Genomic DNA, 25,287 nt, shown 5'->3' with positions numbered 1-25,287 from the left:
AATGTGTCTGGAAAATGGCAAAGTCAGCAAGAGCCCCCGCAACACTCACAGTAGGTGAGTATGCTAATAAGATTAGCGCAGTCAGCGATTTTTGGTTTGACCCGAACACGATTAGCGCAGACAAACCGGTTAGGGCAGTTCTCCAGAAAAACAGGACCGCATTTGCAAGTCATAAACATGGCTGGTTCAGTTCAAATAACAGGACCTGACCCTAGACCCCAGAAGCAATATGGATTTCCCCAAGAGGCAGAGGGAGAAATCTCAAAAGTTATTGATAGTTTATTAGAACAAGGCGTACTTAGATCAGTAGCCTCTACTAATAATGCCCCGATTTGGCCAGTGAGAAAGCCCGATGGATCATGGTGACTGACCATCGATTACCGGGAACTCAACAAAGTCACTCCCGCAGCAAGCCCCACGGTAGCCACAAGTCCCGAGACCATACTCAAACAGGGACTCAACTCACGGTATTTTACGGTTTTGGACATCAGTAACGGATTCTGGTCCATTCCATTGGCAAAAGCGTGCCAGTACAAATTTGCCTTCATTTTTAAAGGTCAGCAGTACACGTGGACATGCCTTCCACAAGGATTCCACAACTCCCCCTCCATTTTCCACCGACAGCTGGCCAATGGTTTATCAAAATGTTCTCGCCCCGAATGTCTGGTCCAGTAGGTAGACGACCTATTACTGCAGACAGACACCAAGGCAGAGCACATCACGCTTCTGTCCGAACTCCTGGAACTCCTACAGCGAATTGGATGTAAAGTGAACCCCAAGAAGGCCCAAATTTTGGAAAACAAAGTGGTATATTTGGGAACGATTATCACGCATGGTAAACGCGAGATCGAGCATAAAAGAATTGACTCGATTGTCAAATTGCCCCTTCCCCAGAATGTTTCCGCCCTCCGGTCGTTTTTAGGACTAGTTGGCTACTGCCGAAACCATATTGACGGTTTCGCCACCAAAGCAGCACCCCTCTCGGAACTCCTAAAGAAAGGAGCCCCTTGGGAATGGCTTCCACGGCACACGGATGCCGTAGACGCTTTAAAGCGCGCACTCATTGCAGCCCCCGCACTACAGGTTCCAGACCCGCTTTCCCCCTATGCTATAGAGATAGCTAACACAGATCGTACCCTTTCCGCCGTGCTCCTCCAGGAACGGCACGAACAGTTAAGACCCGTGGCTTACACCTCCAGAGTTTTAGATCCTGTGGAGCAGGGATTTTCGGCCTGTGAAAGGAACCTGCTCGCAGTTTTCTGGGCAGTTCAATACTTTTCATATATCACCGGACTAAACCCCATCACAATCCCCACGGAACAGACCCCCACCCAACTTTTACTTGACGGACGACTTAAGGACGGTACAGTAAGCCAGATCAGAGCAGCCAGATGGACCCTTCTTTTGCAGGGACGGGACATCACTGTTAAAAGGACGAAGACCCACACTTTCCTAGCCGACAACCTTCAATACCCAGGCACCCCACACAAATGTGAAATCATCTCACCGCACCACAACACAGACCCCTTTATCGCGAAAACACCCCCCAAAAAGATAGATAGTTCACCCAGAGCCCCCAGCACACAGACACGTGCGCACCCTTGAGAATATATGTGGCTGGTTCTTCCACTATATTAAACGGGAAGCGCATTACAGGATGCAGCATCTATGTTGAGGACGCGCAAGGACGCGCCCTAGAAGAAATCTTGTTAAAACTGCCAGGACACTTAGGTGCGCAGGAGGCAGAACTAGCAGCCATTGCATACATTGTGGATCACCCAGATTCCTTCCCCAGCCCAGCAGACATATACTCGGACAGTCTCTATGTCTGTAACAGCCTCACAGAATCCCGACCCCTGTGGAAAGCAAGAGGATTTGTTTCTGCGGACGGAAAACCCCTCCCTTCAGCCCCATTGCTCCGGCACATTTTGGACAAAGCACAGGACAGGATATTTGGCATTATTGAAGTACGAAGTCACCACCGTTCGTCCCCACCTGGAAATGTAAAAGCCAACGCACTGGCTAAAGCAGGTTCCAGACATGGATATTTTTGGATCCCCCCTGAAAGCGCCCCAGTGAATGCAGTTCAGGTCTCACAGACAAATATCGAAGATTTAGTGCAGGCCCAGAAGCAAGATAGTAATCTCAGGGAGATTTTAAAAGGAAAATTTCCAGCCCCATACAATAGGTTTAAAAATGCACTGACCACACATGACGGTGTGGTCCGAAAAGACACCCTTTATGTGGTTCCTGAACAGGACCGGAATCAGCTTATTTGTTTGATCCATGATAGTCATGGGCATCAGGGAATTGACCCCACTACAGCCCACCTCAGGCAGCTCTGTTGGTGGCCGAATTTAAAGGAAGACGTCACGCACTATGTGGAAAATTGCCTTATCTGTGCCCAAAACAATCCGGACAGATATGCGAAGACAGCTCAGCTTAGCCACACCCGCCCCGTTAATGGCCCCTGGACTAACCTCCAGATTGATTTTATAGGACCATTGCCCCCTTGCAGGAATGGTCACAAGTATGTCTTAGTTGTTATAGACACGTTTACGAACTGGGTAGAAGCATTCCCATCTAGAACAAACATGGCAAAGACTACAGCTAAGATTTTAACCCACCACATCTTTACGAGATGGGGACTCCCCCGCAGCACTGAATCCGACCAAGGTTCCCATTTTACGGGACGTGTCATGAAGAACGTCCTCACGATATTTGGCATTACCCAAAAATTCCACATCACATACCACCCACCGTCGAGTGGTATCGTGGAGCGCATGAATCGGACCTAAAAGCAACCCTCAGGAAAATGGTCCAACAAAACAGCACCACTTGGTATTCAGTCCTCCCTTTTGCGCTGATGTTTTTGAGAAATACTGTTTCGACATCCACAGAATTATCATAGAATTTACAGTGCAGAAGGAGGCCATTCGGCCCATCGAGTCTGCACCGGCTCTTGGAAAGAGCACCCTACCCAAGGTCAATATCTCCACCCTATCCCCATAACCCAGTAACCCCACCCAACACTAAGGGCAATTTTAGACACTTAGGGCAATTTATCATGGCCAATCCACCTAACCTGCACATCTTTGGACTGTGGGAGGAAACCGGAGCACCCGGAGGAAACCCACGCACACACGGGGAGGATGTGCAGACTCCGCACAGACAGTGACATGAGCCGAAATCGAACCTGGGACCCTGGAGCTGTGAAGCAATTGTGCTATTCACAATGCTACCGTGCTGCCCACGGGGTGTGGGATACACCCCACACACTCTCGTGATCGGACGCCCCATGAAAGGCACAGAATTTTTATTGGGACTTGACTTGACCAGCCCCGAAGTAACGGCCCTCACACACGAGAATGCAGTCAAACAATTAGTTGAGAATGTAAAAATGGCTCAGCTAGCAGCCGCAGTAAAATTAGGCACCAGGAACAAACAGAGCAAGGCCTGTTTCGACTGAGTTTGATGTAGGACAGCAGGTCTTGCTCTCCATTTACAACCCCAGCACATTCCTGTCACCGAAGTATTCGGGTCCGTACTCCGTTGCGGACAAAGTAAGCCTCTCCGTTTATAAGATTAAGTACCCCAAAGGTAAGACCGTGTGGTTTCATTTAACCAGCTCAAGGCATATGGCTCGCAGTCTAACCACGCACACCACGTCATGCTCGACGCAGCAGACCACGCCCCGCGACAGCCAACATATCCCTACCCTCCCCCACCCCATCCACGGACTCGACGTCGACTCCACCCCCGAACTCTAGACTCCGCCCCGGAACACCCACAGACAGCAGCGACAGCGACGGTGACACAGGTGATAGCCACAGCACGCCTCCCTACTATCCCCATGCAACAGGCCCCACACCCAGCGAATCTGAACACGATTCGAGTGATCCCTTCCTGATCACATTCCTTAACAAACCTCACCAAAGACCACCGCCCTACGATGACGACCCCGACACCATCTCCACAGAATCAGACATGACTATTTGGCACCGTGACAATTCGTACAGGCTCGTCCGAAACGATGAGATGGACCCTAAGTCACACCATGCAGCTTTAGCAACCCTCATCCATTCAAGAGTATGGCATCCGGGAGAAGATGATGACATTGAGTCGGACTCCCAAAACGGGAACCCCTTTGTGACCCTGTTCGCAACTGATAACTGAGGTGTCCAGATGATGTTTTAAAAGGAACCGCTTGGGAGAAACGGTGTCCTTTCTGATGGAACCTGCACCATGTTTGTTGAATGTTTGTTCGATTAGTGTTATCGTTAAGTGTTGTGTGTAAACTCAGAAAGTTTTTCACGGCCCCAATCCTTTAACGCCCCCCGACTGTTAATGGAACAAGTCTGTCCCAGACAATAGTTCAGAGGAACTAGTCTGTCGACTGAAAATTGTTAACGGTACAAGTTTGTCCCAGACAATAGTTCAGAGGAACTAGTCTGTCGGCAGACACCAATCATAACTACTCTCCTGATTTGAAGGTAATTCGAGAGGCAGCCCCAACGACGACCACATTCTTACCCGTTCTTGCCGGTTGCTCAGGCAGTGGGGAAACGGCATTGGTCCCCGCCCTGCCTGAGGACCCCCCTCTGGTCAGCTACGCTCGGGTAGAGCACATACAGCATTGATCACCGTCCTACCCGGGGATTCCATCCAAATCTTACCCGCCGCGGCCCATACGCACACCATTTTGCCTCGATTACATTCAAAATTCTTTTGCTTGGTTTTGGCAACCCCAAGGTTGCTTCCCTATGCTATTTACATCCTCAAACACTGGTATGGTAAATCACACAGGCTGCGAGACGGCTCGGAGTACAGCAATATTTTCTTAGATGTCTAGTCGAAATATTCGGTAAAAGAAAAATGAGGGAGTCACACATGGTGACCAATTATAAAGGGAAATTGGCACTAAAAGACAGACATGCTAACGTTCAAGATATTAAACAAGATAGTAACAGAAACTATGCTTGATCCACAGAATTCCAGAAGCTCCAGGAAGAGAGAAGAGACAAAAAGGAAGAGAAGAGAAGAAAGAAGAGAGCAATGAAGACATCATACGTGTTTTTCGTTATCATCATAATTTGTATTCGGTTACGCGCAACCGCGAACCCCCTGACCCCAACCCCACCCGGCCGTCAATGATTCACTTCCCCATAGCACCCAGAGCCCACTGACAAGTAACAACACGCCATCATGGTGTGATAGGTTTATAACGTGGTACTCCCTTTCATATGCAATTGAATCCCTTTTAGCATTGGCGATATTCTGCAGCATCGTGCAGACTATCCGCATGAGAAAATGGCGAAGGAGAGCCGACCACTCTCGCACCCCGGTATACAGGATAAGATCCCCTACTTTCAATTTTCACCAGGCCCCCGAACCCCTTGATCTACAATAAAGGACATTTGTTTTGAGTTATTTGTAAAGAAAGAGATATGTCTCATTTGCAACTGAAAGATTGTACAACTCTGTGCTTGACCGCCAAGCCAGAGGAAAATGTGAATGCTGCTATTATTTTTGTATTGTTAGGAAGTTAGTATGATTGGATGTTTAAGTGAGTGTAGTTTATGGAAGATAGTTAGAGGTACCGTTTTTTAAAATATGTTGTGACATAGCGCCACTTAGAACTGTCAGTTAAAATTTTTGTGCATAGTTATGGTCAGTGTAGAGGCCATGGAAGAGTGCTCGCTGGGTCAGAGAGTGAAGTTATGTGATCTTTCACGCTTCGCGTCAGGGATCACAAGGAGGGTGTGTAGCCACCTGGGTTGGCCACTTCCTGACTTTAAAATGGAGATCCGCTAAGAATGCAGGGAAATTCGGTCAAACGCAGGAAAATCGGCAGGTGCAAAGTTTCCTGTGTATCAGAACTTGCAGGAACCCAGACAGCACTGAAACTAACAACCATCTGCATATTAATGAGCGATCCCCGGGAACAATTGGAAACAGTTAAGGTAAACAAGGCCAAGCCAGACTCCTCGGTGCCAGGAGGAGCCAAGACAAAGGAAGGCCAACGGACACTTAGGAACCACCCAGCGATCAGGGAACAGCTCCAGTATTGGAGTAATCGATCAAAGTGATCAGAACTTAGTCCAATCACTTGGAACCAGATACGGGGTCCGCTCCAAATGGCGCAAAATCCCTGGGGACTATAAAATAGAGTTCCCAAGTTCAATTCGTCCTTCTTGGCAGGGTCTCTCAGCAGCTCGAAACAACCCTTGACAGTGACCTGCTAGTAGCTGCACCAACCAAGTAAGTCTCCAGTCAACGCACGCCACGAGATAGGCGATCCGAGCTACCAGTCCATACCAGCTTTGAATCCTGCAGACTCAGAATCGAACAAAAGACCATTTGTTCCCCTGACCTGGTGGGCCAGTTCCAAAGCTAAGTATAGGCCTTTTAGTGTTAGAGATAGTCGAGTAAGCAGAGTTTTATACATGAGTAGTGATTGACTGTGTATAATAAATGTGTTTTGATTTGAATCTTACTAACTGGTGTATTGAGTTATTGATCAGCACTTGAACTTGAACCTCGTGGTGGTATCATAAAGATACCTGGCGACTTTAGAGCAAAGGTTATGGAAACAGGGCAAATTAAGTAAAGACACAATGAGCAACATTTAAGAGCCAACCAAAAGTTAGCAACAAAGGGTAAACAGCATAAACACTTTTTTGAAGGATCTGCATCTGTCCCACTGAAAAAGGAGAACCCACACAGCAATTCACTCCCGAGGGCTTTTTATTCTGGAACAAATGCACCAGAGAATGATCTTACAGAGCTGAATAAAGTATTCAAGGGAGTTTGAAAAGACACTCAGAATATTACTCTAAATTGTGAAGATAAGTTAAGGGAACACAGGTTCAAACTAGTTGAATGCAAATTTGGAACTTGTAGCAGGCCACTGAGGAGGTCTCCTGGCACAGTGGTTAGCATCCATGCCTTCCAGCCAGAAGCTCCACGACTTGATTGTCAAGGAAGGTAGGGTCCTAACATGGTCAAACAAGTTGAATATAAACTTTCAAATCCTTCCAACATACGCCAATGGCAGGTGGTAGGAGCAGGAGAGATTCCTGTCAGCCACATCCATATGATGGAAATAAATTGGAACATCACTATCCATAACTTCAGGCTATGACATGCATGTAAAAGTATGTATTACCACAGCAACTCTGACTCCTTATGTGGGCTGATTGGCTCAGTTGGCTGGACGGCCAGTCGATTCTGGCTTGGGTCACTGTCTGTGCGGAGTCTGCACATCCTCCCCGTGTGTGCGTGGGTTTACTCCGGGTGCTTTGGTTTCCTCCCACAGTCCAAAGATGTGCAGGTTAGATGGATTGGCCAAGATAAAAATTGCCCTTAGTGTCCAAAATTGCTTGTACTGTTGGGTGGGGTTACTGGGTTCTGGGGATAGGGTGGAAGTGTTGACCTTGAGTCGGGTGCTCTTTCCAAGAGCTGGTGCAGACTCGATGGGCCAAATGGCCTCCTTCTGCACTGTAAATACTATGATATGTTCTATGATAGAACAGATTGGTGCCAAAAGCATGGGGCTCGATCCCTGTTCCAGCTGGAGGGCATTAGGGATCTGTCTCCTTGCCTGATCCGTGGTGAAGGTTGTGTTGCTGTGGGCTAGAACTGCCTTTGGGCAGAGAACTCAAAGAGACAAGACAACTCTTCTTTGCTCAGTGATCATTGTGTGGAGTAGACCTCATATTGGGTAATGGAATCAACGATCAGAATCAATTCCGTGCTTCACTATTCCATGATTCTATGAGCAACGGGGTATTGCAGTTGAACAAATCTTAACATATTACTCGATGGATGAATTAAGATGGACCGATTGGCCTCCCTCATCTATGATTACTATGATAAGAAGTTCCCTCCTCCATCTTATCTAAGAATAACTCTCGCAACAGAGAATTTAGAAGAAATTCTTGCAGAGTTCCAACTAGTTGCTGTTGGCATCCAGAGATAATAATAATCGCTTATTGTCACAAGTAGGCTTCAATGAAGTTACTGTGAAAAGCCCTAGTCGCCACATTCTGGCGCCTGTTCGGGGAGGCCGGTACGGGAATTGAACCCGCGCTGCTGGCCTTGTTCTGCCTTACAAGCCAGCTGTTTAGCCCACTGTGCTAAATTAACCCCTCTCTACGTTTAATTTTCAATATTCTTTATAAGCCTCATACCTATATATAATAGTAACAAATGCTTTCTGAAAATGTAACAGCATCATATCCATTGGTAATTTCATTAATCAAATTAGGTAGTTCTTCAACACATTTCCATATATTATACTATTTCTTACAGTTTCTGGCCTGTTTGGGTGCAAATTGCTAACATCCTATAAAATGTTTAAACATTGAGCCCCGTACAGATGTTGGGCTAACTGGTTTATAATTGTCTGATTCAGGTCTCACTCACATATTTGTTACTCGCAATGTCTAGTATATGGCCTTGTAATTATGGAGCCCCTAAAAATATTAAGGAGACCTTCAACTACTGCTCTCATTTTGAGATATTTGGCATCTGGTCCCCATGCCTCATAGTAATTCAGTCCTTGTGCTCCTACTTAATTCACTGGTTAACTTCAAAGTTAGTAAGAACTCGTTTTTATTTGGCATTTTACAGAACCTCCAGGCATTGGGAAAAATTCACAGCCAATGTGGTACATCTTGAAGTGAAATCATTGTTGTAATGTCAACTTAGCCATGAGAAATCTGCACAGAGAGCAATGAGAAAATTACCAGATAAATTGGTTTGGTAGATTTGGTTCAGAGTCAAGAATTGACCAGGAGAAAAAGTGTCACAGAATCTTTCACATCCACTTGAAAAGGTATGTGGGACCTCGGTTCAGCATCTCATCCGAAAGTGGGGTGAATATTGATCGGGACACCAAGAGAATTCTTCTGCTCTTCTTCGAATTGTGCTGTGGGATTTTCTATATCCACCTGAGAGAACAGATGGGAGCCAATTTTTTTATTTAAAAAAAATAAATTTAGAGTATCCAATTATTATTTTTTTCAATTAAGGGGCAATTTAGCGTGGCTCATCCGCCTAACCTGCATATCTTTGGGTTGTGGGGGTCAAACCCATGCAGACACGGGGAGAATGTGCAAACTCCACACGGACAGTGAGCCAGGGCCAGGATTCGAACCGGGTCCTCAGCGCCGTAGTCCCAGTGCTAACCACTGTGCCACGTGCCGCCGTCCCTGGGAGCCCAATTTAACATTTCATCTGAGGACAGCCCCTCTGACTTCATTACTAGATGTGGTCTGATCCTCCATAATATTTCGGCTCTGCATATACCTTAATGGTCGTAGCAGATATTTTAATTTCTGTCTACAATGTACACAACTGAAAAGAGAAATGGCAAAATTAAATAGGAGATAAGCATGAAAGAACAACAAAAATGCTGATGTCGTACTAGACTGTGATTTGAAGTATACAAAATCCACATTTTCCTTTCATTTAGGAAACTGATGACAACCAGAATGATTGACAAACTCATATCTCAAATTAACCATGTCCTCAAGTGAATACACAACATACACACACATCCCCTTTGGGTTGCTTATTTTTCACACCAGTAAACTAAATTAGCACTTACCTTGGCTGTGCTTCCCTCAACAGCATGGAGTACTTTCTAATAACACTTACACAGTATTTTGGCCTTGAAGTGCCAACAGATATCTTTTAAAATAGGGTGAATTTATTACAGAATCATTTTAAATCTTGCCCAGCATGGAGACAGATCAAAAGGAAGTGCATCTGTGAAAAAAGTTTTATATTGAATCATAATATTATCCTTGGAATTCCCATAATAGAAATACTGGGTCAGAGTAAATTCTATTGCATTGGTTATTTCTGCACATCAAAGGCTAACAACATTGGGAGAGCTTGAATGAATCGTCGAGCCGAGCAGTTTATGTATTGTGCAGCAGAAACCTTTACCTAGGTGGTCAGGTGACACAGCGCTATGTCAGGTATGACTGAACAACAGTACAAATATTCATATCAATGATTCCTGACATGACAATTTATAAATTGAGCACTTCACTCTTCATCAAGGTGTGCAAGGTACTGCATGTTCCTATCAGATACATCCAGTTCAACCATAGCATGGCTAGATAAATGTTCCAACAATATGCCTGAATTGCTGCCTCAGAAAAGCACCCCAAATTAGAAGCACCAGTGCCAAACAGGAATCTGATCTAGATTATCCAAACACACCTTACATTAAACTCTTACAGTGACAAGATGGGCATAAATTTCAGCCCAGTTATTTGATTTGAAACCTACAAACTGAGCATGATCCATCTTTGCATACCGGCAAATAGCCAGTTACAAAGCAGCGTTGATAGAGGCTTGCCTGCAGGAATTCTGCTAATTTAAGCAGCCTGAGTCGGAATATAATTTAGGAGTCCTAAGGAACGAAAAAAGGAAAATAAAAATTTGTGTGAAATTGAATAGGTGAGAGAATGGATCGGCAGTATAAACATTTAATTAAAACATGAATTGTGTTATGGACCAGGGTTTAGAGAACCCCAAAGTGTATCATGGATTTCACCTGACCCACAACTTTTAATAGATTGTGGTATGGGGAGCACATGGCCCACTCTACAGGTGTGAGACAGCAGAAATGGAAAAGTAATTTTTAAAGGGAAACAATGTTTATTCTATGAACTCAAGTTAACCCTTTTGAAACATACAGTGAACACCTTAGCAACCATCAATTCAAATACAACACTAAGTAATCCTTGATAACTTCCCAAACAACATCCAGAAGAAACACCTTTTAACAGAAGCACATTAGGTTTACATTCACTACTGAGAACATTTATAATTCTGAATTCACCAAATGATCAAGAGATAGTCTTTTCATGGCAAAGAGATCAACAGTACACCTGCTCTGTCTGGCCTCAGCTCCAACACTGAAAACGAAACTAAAACACACCCCGCAGCAAACAGCCTAAAACGAAAGTAAAAAGCTGACAGGCAGCCCAGCTCCACCCACACTCTGACATCACTGCAGTAATATGAGCAGCCAAACATTTCTTAAAGCAACATTCTCAAGAATCCCCCCAAGAAAAAAAACCCCCATCAACTTCAAGATGGTTTCATTTTTCACCTTTTCACTATCCTTTAAGAAATTCACACAGTAAATATACTTTTGTTTCAAAAAACAACACTCGCAAACAGATATAATAATATAGTCCATTTTTTTTTCTTCTTCCTCCAACTGAAATCCTTCTCGATTGACAGTCTCTTTGAACAAGAAGGTCTCTGCACGATCCATCCATTTCTCTACACCTCGGCATTTCTCTTTAAAGTCAGATACTTTAGTTCAATCTGATCACAGAGTTCCTTGTAATTCTCCAACACAGGAGCATTGGTTATCACAGCTTTCAGGCAGTCAAATGCCTGTTGAAACTCCGCTGTCCATTGAACTTTTCGACGTTTCTTCAGCAAGTCCGTCAGTGGAGCAATCACGCTACAAAACCTTTGCGCAAATGTTCGATCAATTCCACTCATGCCAAGAAATTGCATTATTTCTCTTCGTCTTGAGGGTATTGGAAACTCCTCAATAACTTGGTTTCACATCCCGTGTGACCATTCGACAATGTCCGATTGTATGGCGAAGGAAAGTGACTTGGGCCTTTCCAAATTCACTTCTGGCTCGGTTTATCACCAAACCCGACTCCTGAAGTCGATTGAATAACTCCATCAGATGTTTTAAATTGTAGCCACCTAAAATGGCTGATTCCCTATTAATTTGGCCAAAACCCGATATAAAATGGCTAACCGAAAAGGCTGATGGGAAAAGCAGCCAACAGGACACAAACGGACAGCTGCAGACAGAATAGCGTATTCGGCTCTGAGGAAGTGGGCCCAGATCAATACCTGCAACTATTAGCAACACATCTGCAGTTTAATCGGCTATCCCCGGGAACAATTGCAACATGTTAGCAATTGAATGCCGGGCCAGACCTCTCGGCGCCTGCAGTGGCTGAAACAAAGACAGGTGAACGACCACCCCCCGATCGAGGAATCGCCGATTATTGGAGCATATCGAACCCAGTGATTGGGAACAAGTCCAATCACTTGGGACTCAGGGTCGAGGGCCGCCCCGAGAGGCGGGAAGCCCCTGGGCCCTATTAATTGAGGGGCCAAGTTCAGATCGCTCTCTCTCTCCCTTCTTCTCCTGCTCCCAACCTTCGCAAGAACATCGACCAGAAATCGTAAGTTTGACTCCAGCGATCGCTATCCGATAGAGACTCCTAGCCATCGACCCGTATCAGCCTTTTGAATCCCGCAGGCCAGATCCAATTCGAGAAACCATTTGTTTCCCTGACCTGGTGGGTCATTCCTAAAGTTAAGTATTGGCCAGTAGTGGTAGGTTTTGATATAGACAGTAGGATTATTGTGTAAGTATTTATTGCTGTACATAATAAATGACCGTTGATTTCAGTCTGACTAAGTGGTGTGCTGACTTATTAATCATAACTCGAGCTTGAGCCATGTGGCGGTATCCGAAAGATATCTGGCGACTCGTGAGCAAAGGTGACATAATCAGAGCTAATAAAACTAAGGCTAATAAGAGCAACATAATTGGCAACTCCGCCGGGACCCGACATAGAAGTGGAAAACCACTCCGGGAGAACCCCGGAAATTTGAATAGAATCCAATTGGAAACAAAAACAAAAAAAAACCCACAAGTGTTCAAGCGGTTCTGGTTAATAATTCACAATTCGGAAGTGTGTATGCATGCGTAACTAACAGGGTTATAAGGTAAAACTGATAGATTTTGTTGCGTCAAAACTGTCGGAAGTCAGTATTTTCGGAAATTAGCGCAAGCCGTACCCGCATCTACGACACCACCTTAGCCCCCTGTTCCAAATTTGAACGTAGCAAGCAGATAAGAGAGATGGCCATGCAGGCAATGCAACGCCTCATGAACCCCGAAGAATTTGCGGTCGCACCGATTAGCAGCATTAAAGTGGGACAGTGTCCCATTTGGGAAGTGGAAATTCGGAAATTTCTACAGGGCAAAGGATGGGCCATGTGGAGCGGTTTCTATAATAACGACGACTCAGGTCCTGGGAGTATAGGGCATACTTGGTGGGAGAACATGAGTGAAATTCATAAGAAAACCTTAGCAAAAGCGCGTAAGCCGATGGCAATCGTGTCCTGTATGGCACAATTGCGAGGCACAGAGGAGGTCGTCAGGACGCTCCGGAAAGAAATAGAAGGCACACATCGTATGAGTAAAATCGATGTATGTGAGATGGAAAAAGAGAACCTGGAATTGAAAAGGCAGTTCGAAGCCAAGGACGAAGAGGTGGCTGATGCCAAACGGGGTCACCAGTCTTGTCTGGCGCATTTAAGCAGTTTTCAATCCCAGTATGAGAAGGCTTATCAGGACGCGCAGCGTGCAGTCCTGGTTAAGAAAGAGACAGAGAAGCAGGTGGAGACGCTACAGAAGCAATGTAGTGATCTCAAGGCAGCCTTGAGAGCGCTCCACGCTGCAACCACGGAACAAAGGCAGAGTACCTTAAACCACGCGAAGTGCCGAAAGCAAATTGCAGACCTGCAATCAATGCTTTCTGTCCAAAAGGGATTCCAAGAAACCTTTGGGGAAAGTTTAGAACAGGAAGATGGCCCTGATTGGGAAGAATTGCAGGAGACAGCGCAGAGATATGTTCAGGGAACATGTGCGCAGGAAAAGCCCCAAAGGAGGAAAGCACCCCCACCCCCCACACAGCAGGTAATTCAGGCTCCCATGAACCCTGTAACAACCCACCGCACAGCCAAAGCAGACGAGGCGGAATTCCTATATTCCACCCCCCTCACAGTGACCCAATTACGGGACGCGTGTGCTAAAATCACACCGTTCCAATGGGAGGAGTCGAAGGGGAGGCGGGAGTGGCCGGGGTCAGCAGGAGTCAGCTGACTTGCAGAAGTGCAATTGGGGGAGTAATCCAGCTAGGATGGGTCCTAGCCGGGGTGGGGGGGGGGGGGGGGGGGGATCGAGTTGCTGCTGCTAAGATCAAGGAGGAGCTGGAGCGAGTGGGGTGGGTCGAGACGGGGGTATGCGCTGTGGGGAACGGGCCGGGTGTGGGGTGCGGGTGCGTGGCTGGCCGAGGAGGGGTCATGGCTAGTCGGCGGGGGAGCGGGGCGGGTAGCCCCCTGATGCGGCTGATAACCTGGAATGTAAGGGGACTGAATGGGCTGGTTAAGCGGGCCCGCGTGTTCGCGCACCTGAAGGGGCTCAAGGCGGATGTGGTTATGCTCCAGGAGACACACCTGAAGGTGGCAGACCAGGTAAGACTGAGGAAAGGGTGGGTAGGTCAGGTGTTTCACTCGGGGCTAGATGCCAAAAATCGAGGGGTGGCGATCTTGGTGGGAAAGAAGGTGTTATTCGAGGCGTCGAGCATTGTGGCAGATAATGGCGGTATGTACATAATGGTAAGTGGTAAGTTGCAGGGAGAGAGGGTGGTACTGGTCAATGTGTATGCTCCGAACTGGGACAATGCGGGTTTTATGCGGCGTATGTTGGGTCGGATCCCAGACTTGGAAGTGGGGGGCCTGATAATGGGGGGAGACTTTAACACTGTGTTGGATCCTGCACTGGATCGCTCCAGGTCTAGGACGGGTAGGAAGCCGGCGGCGGCTAGAGTGTTGAGGGGATTTATGGACCAAATGGGAGGGGTGGACCCTTGGAGATTTGCAAGGCCGGGGGCTAGGGAATTTTCATTCTTCTCACATGTCCATAAGGCTTATTCTCGAATTGACTTTTTCATTTTGAGTAGGGCGCTGATAGCGAGAGTAGAGGATACCGAGTATTCGGCAATAGCCATTTCGGACCACGCCCCGCATTGGGTGGACTTGGAGATCGGGGAGGAGAGGGACCAGCGCCCGCTGTGGCGCTTGGAGGTGAGGCTGTTGGCGGACGAGGAGGTGAGCGAGCGGGTCCGAGGAAGTATAGAGAGGTACTTGGAGACCAACGACAACGGGGAGGTCCGAGTGGGGATGGTATGGGAGGCACTGAAGGCAGTGGTGAGGGGAGAGCTGATCTCCATCAGGGCCCACAAGGAGCGGAGGGAGCGGGGGGGAGAGGGAGAGGCTGGTGGGGGAGATGGTGAGGGTAGACAGGAGGTATGCGGAAGAGCCTGAGGAAGGATTGTTGAGGAAGAGGCGCAGCCTCCAGGCCGAATTCGACCTGGTGACCACCAGGAAGGCGGAGGTGCAGTGGAGGAAGGCCCAGGGGGCGGTCTACGAGTATGGGGAAAAGGCAAGCCAGTCGAGTTCTATAAAAAATATATGGACATGTTGAGCCCGCTGTTAGTTAGGACCTTTAATGAGGCAGGGGAGAGGGGGGCTTTACCCCCGACGATGTCCCGGGCACTAATCTCCTTGATCCTGAAGCGGGACAAGGATCCCCTGCAATGTGGGTCTTACAGTCCGATTTCCTTGCTAAATGTAGATGCCAAGGTGCTGGCGAAGGTCTTAGCCACGAGGATTGAGGATTGTGTGCAGCAGATCATCCATGAAGACCAGACGGGGTTTGTGAAGGGGAGACAGTTGAACGCGAATGTGCGGAGGCTTTTGAACGTTATCATGATGCCGGCGAGGGAGGGGGAGGCGGAGATAGTGGTGGCGATGGACGCTGAGAAAGCCTTCGATAGGGTAGAGTGGGGGTACCTGTGGGAGGTGCTGAAGAGGTTCGGGTTTGGGGAGGGGTTTGTCAGGTGGGTTAGGCTGTTGTACGAGGTCCCGATGGCGAGTGTGGCCACAAATAGGAGGAGGTCCGAGTACTTTCGGTTGCACCGAGGGACGAGACAGGGGTGTCCTCTGTCCCCCTGCTCTTCGCACTGGCGATTGAACCCCTGGCTATGGCACTGAGAGAGTCGAGGAACTGGAGGGTGTTGGTGCGGGGTGGGGAGGAGCATAGGGTGTCGCTTTATGCGGACGACCTGCTGCTGTATGTGTCGGACCCGGTGGGAGGAATGCCAGAGGTGATGAGGATACTTAGGGAATTGGGGGACTTTTTGGGGTACAAGCTCAATATGGGGAAGAGCGAGCTGTTCGTAGTTCAGCTAGGACACCAGGGGAGGGGGATTGGCGAGCTCCCACTAAAAAGGGCGGAGAGGAGTTTCAGATATTTGGGGGTCCAGGTGGCCAGGAGCTGGGGTGTTCCTGGAGCGGAGTAGAGATAGGGGGGGCTGGCGCTGCCCAACCTCTGTGGGTACTACTGGGCTGCCAATGTGAAAACGGTGCGCAAGTGGGTGATGGAGGGGGAGGGGGCTGCATGGAAGAGGCTGGAGACGGCGTCCTGTGTGGGTACGAGTCTGGGGGCACTGGCAACGGCGCCGCTGCCGCACTCTCCAAAGAGGTATACCACGAGCCCGGTGTTGGTGGCGGCCCTCAAAATTTGGGGGCAGTGGAGGCGGCATAGGGGGAAATTAGGGCCTTGGCGTGGACCCCATTACGGGGGAACCACCGGTTCGCCCCCGAAAGAACAGGTGGAGGGTAATCAGGGTGGCACAGGGCAGGCATACGAAAGTTGGGGGACCTGTTTGTGGACGGGAAGTTCGCGAGCTTGGGTGAGCTGGAGGAGAAGTACGGGCTCCCCCCGGGGAACACCTTCAGGTACTTACAGGTAAGGGCGTTTGCCAGACGGCAGATGCTGGAATTCCCACGGCTACTGCCACACACAGTACAGGACAGGGTGCTCTCGGGGGGGGGGGGGGGGGGGGGGGGGGGGGTGGGAGTGGGGAAGATCTCGGAAACTTACCAGGTGATGCAGGAGGAGGAGGAAGCCTCGGTGGTGGAGTTGAAAAGTAAGTGGGAGGAGGAGCTGAGAGAGGCGATCGAAGAGGGGACGTGGGCAGATGCCCTAGGGAGGGTGAACTCTTCCTCTTCGTGCGCGAGGCTCAGCCTCATACAGTTTAAGGTGCTGCACAGGGCACACATGACCGGGACAAGAATGAGCAGGTTCTTTGGGGGTGAGGACAGGTGTGTTAGGTGCTCAGGGAGCCCAGCAAATCACACACATATGTTCTGGGCATGCCTAGCGCTGGAGGAATTTTGGAAGGGCGTAGCGAGGATGGTGTCGAGGGTGGTAGGATCCAGGGTCAAACCGGGCTGGGGGCTCGCAATATTTGGGGTGGCAGAGGAGCCGGGAGTGCAGGAGACGAAAGAGGCCGGAATTCTGGCCTTTGCGTCCCTGGTAGCCCGGCGAAGGATTCTCCTTCAGTGGAAAGATACGAGGCCCCCAAGCGTGGAATCCTGGATTAGCGATATGGCAGGGTTCATTAAATTGGAGAGGGTGAAATTCGCCTTGAGAGGGTCGGTACAAGGGTTCTTTAGGTGGTGGCAACCGTTCTTAGACTTTCTGGCAGAACGCTAGACATTGGTCAATGGCAGCAGCAGCTCGGGGGGTGGGGGGGGGGTGCGGGTTTACTTTATTTTTGTTTATGTTATTTACACTGGAAGGGTCTGAGGGGGTGTATACACCTGTTGTCTTAAATCGGGGTGTTAATGTTAATTTATTATTTAGGTACGGGGGGGAGGGGTTTGTGGGGTTGCTTTTTTAGATTGTGTTTTGTACTTAACCCTGTTGGGTTCTTTTTTCTTTCTCATTTTGTTATTGATATTTTATGAAAACCTTGAATAAAAATTATTCAGAAAAAAAAATCACACCGTTCCTCCCCGCTTCAGACCCACACCATATCTTTGCCACCATCAAACACCAGGCGACCTTGTACGGCCTGGATGAGAAAGAGCAGGTAAAGCTCATGGTCCTCAGCTTAGACCCGTCGGTCGCAGCAGCCCTTCCCGACCCACAGAATGTAGGAGGAGGCACCCTTGCAGAAATGCATACCGCGATCCTGGATGCGATCGGGTACAACCGGGGCGACCCCGTGCAAACAGAAAAAGTCGGAACACCCCACAACGTTCGCCGGACGCTTGTGGATTCACTTTGAAGCCGTTTTCGGTAACGTAGACCGTGCCCATTTGTCCGCAGACAAAATGGCCAAGTGGACCCGCACCCTTATCTCCCATGCCACGGAAGCAGGACAGAATGCCTGTAGTAATTATGACCCCTCGGAGGAGGCTCATAATGAGAAGTGGGTGGTCAAAAGATTGTCCCGTGTTTGGGAACAGTCGGCTCACAATAAACCCGCCGCTAGAACCCCCGAGGAAAAGCAAGCCGCCGCAGACGTGCAGGCAGTAAGAACCACTCTTCACAACCCCGCCTGGGGAAACGAGGGAAAGAGCAGCCCCCCAGCAAAACCGCAAGAGTGCTACAATTGCGGACAGTTGGGACATTTTGCCAAAGAATGCAATGCCCCTAAAAGGCCACAGAGAGCCCAACAGACAGGCACTCTCAATAAGAAAAAGGCAGAGCCTATACATTGCGTTAGCGCCCAGTCCGATCAGACAGACTTGACCGGAACAGACTGACGGTGTACAGGCTCCCCCAGTTGGGTCTGCGATACCCTTTGGGATAGGTCAGGACGACCCGTAGTCGCAGCAAAGGTTAGTGGACAGCCGATCGAGCTTCTCTGGGACACAGGAGGGTCCCGCACCACCTTAAATTCCTCCACCCTTGGTAAGGACACGTGGCCCACTACAGCCACTATCACCCTCAGCGGCTTCACAGGCCACTCATAGCAGGGACACATCACAACCCCTGTACCCATCCAACTCGGAACCATTAACACAAAACACCTCGTAGTTTTAGTCGACCTGCCCCCAACAGCAGAGCACATTTTGGGGATCGACTTCATGAATTATCACCACCTCTCTTTCGATCCAGTCAACCAGTGTGTCTGGAAGATGGCGAAATCCGCTAGAGCCCCCGCAACGCTCAATATAGGGGACTATATGAACAAAATTAGCGCAGTAGGCGAGTTTTGGTTGAACCCCACCACACTCAGCTTGGACCGACAAAAAAACAGTGCAGCATTCGCGACCAACAAACACGACTGTGGACGGATGACTGGTTCCGTACAAATAATAGGACCTGACCCTAGACCCCAAAAGCAGTACGGATTCCCCCTAGAAGCAGAGGGAGAAATCCTAAAGGTTATAGAAAGTTTATTAGAGCAGGGCGTCCTAAGATCGGTAGCCTCAACTAATAATGCCCCGATTTGGCCAGTAAGAAAGCCCGACGGATCATGGCGCTTGACCATAGATTATCGGGAACTCAATAAGGTCACCCCCGTAGCAGCCCCCACCGTTGCAACAAGTCCCGAGACCATGCTCAAACAGGGACTCCATGCCCGATATTTCACGGTTTTGGACGTCAGTAATGGATTCTGGTCCATTCCATTGGCAAAGGCGTGCCAGTACAAATTTGCCTTCACTTTCCGAGCGCAGCAATACACGTGGACATGCCTGCCACAAGGCTTCCACAACTCCCCCTCCATTTTCCACTGACAGCTGGCAAATGGACTAGCGAAATTTTCTCGCCCCGAATGTCTGGTTCAGTATGTAGACGATCTACTACTGCAGACAGACACCAAGGCAGAGCACATTGAGCTTCTGTCCGAACTCCTGGAATTACTGCATTCCATTGGCTGTAAAGTCAACCCCAAAAAGGCCCAGATATTGGAAGAAAAGGTGGTATATTTGGGTACTATCATCACACACGGCAAACGCGAGATCGAGCACAAAAGAATTGACTCGATTGCCAAATTGCCCCTTCCCCATCACGTTTCAGCTCTCCGGTCGTTTTTAGGACTGGTTGGCTACTGCCGAAACCACATTGATGGTTTCGCCAGCAAGGCAGCGCCCCTCTCAGACCTCCTAAAGAAAGGAGCCCCCTGGGAGTGGCTTCCGCAGCATACGGATGCTGTGGAATCATTAAAACAGGCGCTCATAGCCGCCCCCGCAGTACAAGTTCCCGACCCGCTTTCCCCTTACGCCATAGAGGTAGCGACCACAGACCGCACCCTTTCAGCCGTGCTCCTGCAGGAACGGCACGACCAGCTAAGACCCGTGGCTTATGCCTCCCGAATTTTAGATGCTGTGGAGCAGGGATTCTCAGCCTGTGAGAGGCACCTGCTCGCAGTTTTCTGGGCAGTCCAGTACTTTTTATACATTATCGGACTGAACCCCATCACCATTTTGACCGAGTAAACCCCCACCCAACTTTTACTAGATGGACGACTTAAAGACGGTACCGTCAGCCAAATCCGCACTGCTAGGTGGACCCTTCTCTTACAAGGACGGGACATCACAGTCAAACGGACCAAAACACACACATACTTAGCGGACAATCTACAGTACCCCGGAACCCCCCATGAGTGTGAAATCACCTTTAAGCGAAAACACCCCCCAGAAAACTAGCCACTCCATCTCAAAGCCCCCCTCACCCGGACACGTGTGATCCCATTAGGATCTATGTGGATGTATCTTCCACAGTCCTGGATGGGCAACATATAACAGGTTGTGGGATCTATGTGGAGGGCGCGCAGGGACGCGCCCTCGAGGAAATCGCATTAAAGTTACCCGGACACTTAGGCGCACAGGCAGCAGAGCTTGCGGCCATCGCTTACATTATAGAGCACCCCGACTCCTTCGCCAGCCCAGCAGACATATATTCAGACAGTCTATACGTTTGCAACAGCCTCACCGAATTTCTACCCCTCTGGGAAACAAGAGGATTTGTTTCCGCGGATGGGAAACCCCTCCCCTCGGCCCCATTACTCCGGCATATTCTGGAAAAAGCCAAGGACAGGACTTTTGGCATTATAAAGGTCCGCAGCCCCCATCGTTCCTCCCCCCCTGGAAATGTAAAAGCCAACGCACTGGCTAAAGCAGGATCCAGGCATGGGTACTTTTGGAAGCCCCCCCGAAAGCGCCCCAGTGAGTGCGCCAGTGAGTGCAGTTCAGGTCACGCAGACTAGGATCGAAGATCTAGTAGAGGCCCAGAAGCAGGATAGCACTCTCACTGAGATCATGAAAGGGAAGTTTCCAGCCTCATACGAGAGGTACAGAAATACGATAACCACACATGACGGTGTGGTGTTGAAAGACACCCTTTATGTAGTTCCGAAGCAGGATAGGAACCAATTCATCTGTTTATTCCATGATGGTCATGGACACCAGGGAATCGATCCCACCGCATCCCACCTCAAACAGCTTTGTTGGTGGCCAAATCTCAAAGAGGATGTATCCCATTACATTGAGAATTGCCTCATCTACGCACAGAACAACCCAGATAGATATGCCAAAAAGGCACACCTCAGCCACACCCGTACCGTTAACGGCCCCTGGACTAACCTCCAGATCGATTTTATAGGTCCATTGCCCCCTTGCAGGAATGGCTATAAATATGTTCTGGTGGTCATAGACACCTTTACAAAGTGGGTGGAAGCATTTCCAGCCCGCACCAACACCGCGAAAACCACAGCCAAAGTCCTAACCCACCACATTTTTACACGATGGGGACTCCCCCGCAGTATTGAATCGGACCAAGGTTCTCACCTTACGGGACGGGTCATGCAGAACGTCCTCACGATATTTGGCATAACCCAAAAATTTCACATTGCGTAACACCCACAGTCGAGTGGTATAGTGGAGCTCATGAATCGGACCCTAAAAACCACCCTTAGAAAGATGGTCCAGCAGAACAACACCACTTGGGATTCTGTCCTCCCCTTTGCGCTGATGTTTTTGCGTAACGCTGTTTCCACCTCCACAGGTTACAGCCCACACACCCTCATGACCGGACGCCCCATGAATGGGACAGAGTACTTGTTAGGTTTAGACCTGACCAGACCTGAAGTTACGACCCTCACCCACGAGAAAGCCGTTGAGCAATTACTTGCAAATGTAAAAACGGCTCAGTTAGCAGCCGCTGTTAAACTGGGCACTAAAAGAAAACAGAGCAAGGCCTGTTTTGATAAGGCAGTACATGCAACGGAGTATAATATAGGACAACAAGTGATGTTGTCTGTGTATAACCCCAGCACATTTCTATCACCGAAATACTCGGGTCCGTACTCCATTACGGATAAAGTAAGCCCATCGGTATAAAAAATCAAATACCCAAATGGTAAGACTGCGTGGTTTCACATAAACCAGTTAAAGGCTTATGGAGCACAGTCAAACCACGCCCACCACGTCATGCTTGACGCAGCAGACCACACCCCGTCCACAGCCAACGTGACCACACCAACCCCCACCACGTCCAGCCCAGACACGGACTCGCCCCCGACTCCACCCCCGAAATTTACACTCCGCCCCGGAACGCCCACAGACTGCAGCAGCAGAGACAGCGACTGTGACTCTGACGATAGCCACAGCACGCCTCCCGACTATCCTGGACCCATACCCAACGACTCCGAGTTCGACTCCAGTGATCCCTTCCTGATCACTTTCTTAAACAAACCACACCACCGGCCACCGAACCATACGGACGACCCCGACTTTGTCCCCACACAACTTGACGAAACCCATCGGCACTGCGACAACTCCTACAGACTCGTCCGCAACGACGAAGGCAACCCCAACTCATACCACACAGCCCTCTCAACATTAATTCACTCCAGAATTTGGCAACCGGGAGAAGGGGACGACCTCGAGTCAGACCCCCAATCCGCCAACCCCTTTGTGACCCTGTTCGCAACAGAGAACTGAGGTGTCCACATGATGATTTAAAGGAAACACTTGGGGAAAAGTGTTGTCCTTCCTGATGGAACCTGCAGGATGTTTTATGTTGTTTGTATGTTTGTTTAAATGTTGTTCGTCCGACAGGAGAATTTTTCTCACCGTCACACACCCATTCACCTGAAACCTTTTAGCTTTTTCCCACAGACACCCGCTTGCACAGCGGTACCAACTTGTCCACAGATACCACAATGGTACCAACTTGTCCACAGATACCTGGTCAACAGACCAGACGCTCGTTCAGAGGAACTAGCTTTTCAGCTGGTACTGGTTCGAGTGCCAGATGCCCAATCTGATTTGACGGTAGAATCACAGCAGCAACCCCACCATGATGACTACATTTTTCCCGTTCTTGTCAGTTGCTCAGGCAGTGGAGAAACGGCGTGAGACCCGCCCTGCCTGGGAACCCCCCGCTGGTCAGAAAAGCTCGGGTAGGGGACATACGGTATTGGTAGCCGTCCTACCCGGGGACTCCATCCAAATCTTACCCGTCGCGGCCCATACGCACCTCATTCGACCTTTTCCTTTCAAAACAGTTTTATTTATTTAGGCGACCCTTGGGTTGCTGCCTCATGCTATTTACATCCAGGACCATTTGGATGATGAACTTAGCACGGGTCCACCATTGGGAAGTGTGCCGCGTCCTAACATTTGTTTTGAAAAAAAAAAACGAGGGAGTCACATAGAGTGACCAATTATAAGGGTTTAATTGGCCCCAAGAAGGACAGACACACTAACATACCGGATATTATACCAAGGTAGTTACAGATACTATGCTTGTTTTACAGAACTCCAGAAGCTCCAGGACCTGAGGAAAACAGAACACAAAGAAAGAAAAAGAAAGAGGACAGCCATGAGGACTTCTTTCATCGTGATCAAAATTTTTATGATGAACATTTGGTTGCGTGGGAACGCGGACCCCATTACTCCAAACCCCCCTGCCGTTAATGTTTCACTGCCCCGCAGTACCGAGGGCCCAGTCACCAGCCACGCTGCATTATCCTGGTGTGCCAAGTTCATAACCTGGTACTCCCTGTCTTACGTAATTGAAGCACTGTTAGTGTTGGCAATACTCTGCTGTGCAGTGCAGACTATGCGCCTCCGCAAATGGAGAAGGAGAGCGTACCGCGCTCGAACCCCGGTATATCGGATCCAATCCCCTATATTCGGGTATGACCAGACCCCAGACCCCCGCGACCTATAAAACCACAATAATAAAACATGCACTTGCATTTTTCTGTAAATAAAAATGTACAAAACCCCAATAACAGAAAATGTATGATCCTGCGCTTGACTGCCAAGCCAGGAAAGAGTATATTGAATGTTGTAATTGTTGTATGTTCAGAGAGATAGGATGATGCAAGGCTTGATGAGTGTATTTAGGTAAAATTAGAGGTTCCAAGTTTTTATTTTTTAGATACATGCCCCTGCCTGACATAGCGCCCTCAAGAATTGTTTAGGTAAATTTTTGTGCATAGCTAGGGTCAGAGTAGTGGCCATGTAGGAGGTGTCCCCCCCGGTCAGGGAACTGAAAGGACAAAATTTATGTGATCCTCCACGCTTCGCGTTAGGATCACAAGGAGGGTCTGTAGCCACCTAAAATGGCTGATTCCCTATTAATGTGGCCAAAACCCGATATAAAATGGCTAACCGAAAAGGCTGATGGGAAAAGCAGCCAACAGGACACAAACGGACAACTGCAGACAGAATAGCGTATTCGGCTCTGGGGAAGTGGGCCCTGATCGATACCTGCGACTATTAGCAGCACATCAACACAGACATCTGCAGTTTAATCGGCTATCCCCAGGAACAATTGCAACATATTAGCAATTGAATGCCGGGCCAGACCTCTCGGCGCCTGCAGTGGCTGAAACAAAGACAGGTGAACGACCACCCCCCGATCGAGGAATCGCCCCATTATTGGAGCATATCAAACCCAGTGATTGGGAACTAGTCCAATCACTTGGGACTCAGGGTCAAGGGCCGCCCCGAGAGGCAGGAAGCCCCTGGGCCCTATAAATTGAGCGACCAAGTTCAGATCGCTCTCTCTCTCCCTTCTTCTCCTGCTCCCAACCTTCGCAAGAACATCGACAAGAAATTGTAAGTTTGACTCCAGCGATCGCTATCCGATAGAGACTCCTAGCCATCGACCCGTATCAGCCTTTTGAATCCCGCAGGCCAGATCCAATTCGAGAAACCATTTGTTTCCCTGACCTGGTGGGTCATTCCTAAAGTTAAGTATTGGCCAGTAGTGGTAGGTTTTGATATAGACAGTAGGATTATTGTGTAAGTAGTTATTGCTGTACATAATAAATGACTGTTGATTTCAATCTTACTAAGTGGTGTGCTGACTTATTAATCATAACTCGAGCTTGAACCACGTGGCGGTATCCGAAAGATACCTGGCGACTCGTGAGCAAAGGTGACATAATCAGAGCAAATAAAACTAAGGCTAATAAGAGCAACAAAATGTTCTTTCCATGTCTGGCTGAAAATTACCAGATCGTCGATGTATACCGCACAATTGGGTAATGCTGAAACAACTTTCTTAGTTTTAAAAAATAAAAAAATAAAGGTTTTCATAAAATATCAATAACA

At 48.7% G+C, this 25,287-nt stretch overlaps 1 long non-coding RNA gene across 1 annotated transcript in view; it reads left to right on the top strand.

The window, feature by feature from the left end:
• LOC140407824 (uncharacterized) overlaps positions 1-24,994 on the top strand; it is a 40,550-nt gene extending 15,556 nt beyond the window's left edge. The window contains exon 3 of the long non-coding RNA XR_011939828.1: positions 23,478-24,994. This is a non-coding gene — a long non-coding RNA (uncharacterized lncRNA). The remainder of the gene's footprint in view (positions 1-23,477) is intronic.
• The last annotated feature ends 293 nt before the right edge of the window (positions 24,995-25,287 follow it).

This window comes from Scyliorhinus torazame, chromosome 2 (genome assembly GCF_047496885.1).
Source record: "Scyliorhinus torazame isolate Kashiwa2021f chromosome 2, sScyTor2.1, whole genome shotgun sequence".
NCBI lineage: Eukaryota > Metazoa > Chordata > Chondrichthyes > Carcharhiniformes > Scyliorhinidae > Scyliorhinus > Scyliorhinus torazame.
This window is presented reverse-complemented; position numbering and strand designations above follow the sequence as displayed.